General features: G+C 41.9%; 1 pseudogene across 1 annotated transcript; it reads right to left on the bottom strand.

Annotated features, from left to right (window-relative positions):
• Window positions 1-1,024: 1,024 nt before the first annotated feature.
• On the bottom strand, window positions 1,025-1,467 carry LOC308266801 (DNA polymerase epsilon subunit 3-like; annotated as a pseudogene). Its single transcript has one exon. The product of its transcript is annotated as a DNA polymerase epsilon subunit 3-like (transcript).
• Between the last annotated feature and the right edge of the window lie 2,716 nt (window positions 1,468-4,183).

Genomic DNA, 4,183 nt, shown 5'->3' with positions numbered 1-4,183 from the left:
GAGTAAAAGAGAATGCGGGTACGGGAAGCAGAGGAAGAGAAGCACAGACAGAAAAAGTTGTACCTGAAGGAAATTAAGTCTGGAACCTGTCATCAATTAAAGAAGGAAAAGCTTTCTTTTTTATTTTATTTTGTTTTATTTCTGATGAAGCATATGAAGAGATGATGTCTAAGAGAAAACCTGGGATTTGATACGTTCCAGGAGGTGATGATAAAGCCTAAAACTGCAGTGATAGGTGGCAGTGAGGCACATGTAATACTTGGCCGTTGGTTTTGTTGAAGACAGACACTGGCATGCCTGCATGTCTAATTCTAATCCACACTGCTAGTTTAGGAGCACATGTGCCCAGAGTGCAGCCACCCCGGCAGGTGGGATGTCTACAGGAAATATATAAGGACTGCAAACCAACCGGATCTCGAGAAAACCAAACTCAATTAATGCAACTGTCAAGTGAAGAGACAAGACAGATTTCATTACTCTCTCAGTTTCTTAGTAGTTTCCTAAAACTAAACTATTCAAACCATTCTTAATAAGCCAGTATTGCCAAGTACTGTACAACCAAATACAGGTAACCATGATCAAAGCCTCAATTTTTCCTGAGCCTTCTTCACTGCCTCTGTGATCTGGAACATAGCAGTCAGCATGGAAGTTACTACTTTTTGGTGTTGTTGTTGTTGTTGTTGTTGTTGTTGTTGTTGTTGTTAAATAAGGAGGCCTGGGAACAAAAAGTACTTAAACTTACAGGTAAGTAAACATGAGATATAAAATGGACTCATTAGCCATTTAGAATCTCTCTTACCAAAATGTCGTAACTTTCAAACTGATTAAGCAAAACAGGATTCTGCCACTCAGATGCTGTGAGTCTGAGAAGCACTGGTTTTGAAGATAATTCTGAACAGTTTTTATTTTGCTCTTCTTAGGCACTTGTGCCCAAGACTCCCCTGCCCAGCAAGGAAAAGCTTCACATAAACATGTACCACATTTCAGAGCGGTAGCTTCCACAGTGCCAGTGTGCCCACCCCATTCAGGTGTCCATCTCATCTTCTTCATTCTGCTCTTCTTCTTCCAGCCTTTCCTCATCTTTGTCATTGTCCTTGTCCCTGCTCCTGTCTTGTTCTTCTGAATCTGTTTTTTTGTCTTTGTCTTTCTTCTTTTGCTCTGAAGCTTTCTTCTTGCCATTCTGCTCCCATCTATATGCTTCCAGAGCTTCTTTTAACGGGTAACAAACCGCTGGAACTCCATCTCTTCCATGGCTGAGAGAACATCACTGGCGTTCAGTGTCTTGCGCTTTCCCTTCATTGCAAAGTTCTTGGCACAGGACATGGCGTACAGCACGAAGATGCTGGCAGCGCGGGAGATGGCGCTCCCGGCCTCCTTGGAGATACTGACGCCGTCTGGGAGTGCTTCCTTGATGATCCTAGTGATGACGGCGTTGGGCAGGTTTAGGTCCTCCAGCCTCTCCGCCATGGCCGCCACCGGGGCCGGGCCCTCTCTCTCCCACCTTGGGCCTCCGTTTCAGGCGGCTACCGTGTCCTGACTTCCCCAAGAAGTGTTTTCTTTACATAGCAGTTGTCCATTTAAAAATTTTTTAAGGGCTGGGGACATAGCTCAGTAGTAAAGTACTTGTCTAGCAGGCATGAGGCCCTGGGTTTGATTCTGATCATAGCAGAAAAATCAAACAAACAAACAAAAAGCCTAGAACTTGATACTTTGTTTTAAAAGAAGTTGTCTCTTAGCTTCATTATTAGTATATTTGTATGTAAAGTAAATAAAAATAAATTTAGTCTGAATATATATCCATTTTTAAAATCTTCACAACTTTATTATCAGTAGACTTAAACTGAAAATATTTAAGTATACAAGTTAACATTTTATATATATATATATATATTTTTTTTTTTTTGATGGTACTGGGGGTGGAACCCAGAGGCTTTCTACCTCCAGGCTATACTCCCAGACCCATTTTATATTTTTATTTGGAAACAGGGTCTCACTAAGTTGCTGAGAGCCTCACTAAGTAGCTGAGGCTGGCTTCGAACCTGCGCGATCCTCCTGTCTCAGCCTTCCAAGTGCGGGGATTACAAGCTTGCGCCACCACGCCCGGCTAGCATTTTATTATAATTTTATATATAATCATCCATAAAACCATTTCTATGATCATTAGAATGAACACATCTTTCACTGTTTAAAGTTTCTTCATCTTCATGTCCCTTGATAATCCTTCCTCACATAAGCCTCTCCTTTTACAGACAACCACTAATCTGCCTTGTGTCACTCTAGATTCTGTAGATATAGTTTTATGAAAATGGAATCACGAAGCCAGGCGTGGTGGTGCACGCTTGTAATCCCAGCATTTGGGAGGCTGAGACAGGAGGATCACAGTTTGCAGCCAGCCTCAGCTACTTAGTGAGGCTCTTTGCAACTCAGTGAGACCCTTTTTCAAAATGAAGAATAAAATATAGGGTTGAGGGTGTAGCTCAGAAGTAAAATGCCCCTGGGTTCCATCCTCAGTACTGCAAAGAAAAAAAAAACAGAAAAGAAAAGAAATCATGCGATATCTCCTATCTTTTTCTGTCTTCTTTTACTCAGCTTGTTGTTATTATTTTTGTTATTATATTTATTTTGTCATCCATAATTAAGGGGTTCGGGCAGCACAGGCCCATAGTAAGAAAAGAAATTGTGGGGCCAACTCCAGAGACAAGCTACCACAGATCATGAGCATAAACTTCACACTCAAGGAACAGAGCTTAGAACTCAAAAGAATTCCATAGTTCATATTGTGCTGAAACTTCCCTTATGTGAGAGAAAAATTAACTTTCATTTTAATGGCTGCTATTTTTGGGTTTTGCTCACACAAAGCTGAATCAAGTCCCAACTAATGCAACAACCTAACAAGGTACCAAATTACTCCATGGACTTTGCCACCCCATCCAGTCACTACTCACTATCATCCAACCATTCACTGGATGCCCCTTTTTTGCTGTGTATTTTCTCTCAACTAACACTTCACCTCTTCTCCCACAGCTTCATTTATGTATTTATTAAATATTTATTAAGGACCTCTTATGTGCCAGGCCATGTTCTAGATGCTGAAATTATGGCAATAAGCAAGACAGCAAGAGGTTCCTGACCTCATTGGGCTTATCATCAATGGAAATGTATTGCTATTATGCTCTGAAAGGTGACCAATAACCCCTCTCTTTCTCTTTTCCCAACTCCCAGCCCCTTCACTAAAATAGCCAATGCTATTAATCTTGGCCTCCTTGCAAACGCTCTCCCTCACTCTTTCCTTGATGCTGTGTTAGTGTGGAAGTTCCCTTTTCTATAACCACCCCACAGTTTCATCCCTAACCCTCTCCTTTTTCTCTTTCTTTTTTTATCTGCTTATTTCAGGACTGTTTCTCAAGAGAATTCCTCAAACAAAGGTAGTAACTGAATCCAGGGAGAACAGGGAAGGTGGGCTGTTGAGAGAGAGCACGGGGGGCATTGGAGAAGACTCATATCTGTGTTAGTAGAATATAATGGATTCGATTTAGGTACAATCAGGTCATTTCTCCAACAGCCAACAAGATTAAGAAAGAATGCCGAATGATTGTTTAAATGAGTAGCTTGTGCCATAGGTCAGTTATATCAGTTACATAGATAGGGCCTATACCACTTTGCAGTGTGAATAACGAACACTTTGAGAGAGATGTATATCTTGATGTCTGTTGGAGAAAGCCTAGAGGTCAGAGCCACGCGAGGAGTCAGCATTGTATGTCCAAATAACCAAGAATTATATGGGACATATCCTGCAAATGAGAACCATAGTTCTCTCCACTTCTCAACAGATACATTGGGCTCTCCCCTCTCTTCTTCTATAATCCAAATTTGCTCATGCCTGCTCAGCCTAAGAATCAAATTAGGACAGCCTATTATTGTCTCCTATGGAAGCAAGCTGTCAGGCCCTCTTCAGATGCTTTTAGACCTGTGACTCCAAATCACGAAACACTTCTGGAAGTGTCCAGAGGGCTCTGATCTGTGTTCTCCAGTGTTGTTTCCCGCTGCATGTTGCAGCTACTCAGCATGACTCACGGCCCTCTGGGCATCACCATCTCCCCCTGGACCTGTAGACCTTGGCATCATTTCCAGTGCTAGGGGTTGAACTCGGGATCTCACACATGGCAAATACCACTAGTCCTTA

Source organism: Muscardinus avellanarius, assembly GCF_963383645.1.
Source record: "Muscardinus avellanarius genome assembly, chromosome: 9".
Classification (NCBI taxonomy): Eukaryota; Metazoa; Chordata; class Mammalia; order Rodentia; family Gliridae; genus Muscardinus; species Muscardinus avellanarius.
This window is presented reverse-complemented; position numbering and strand designations above follow the sequence as displayed.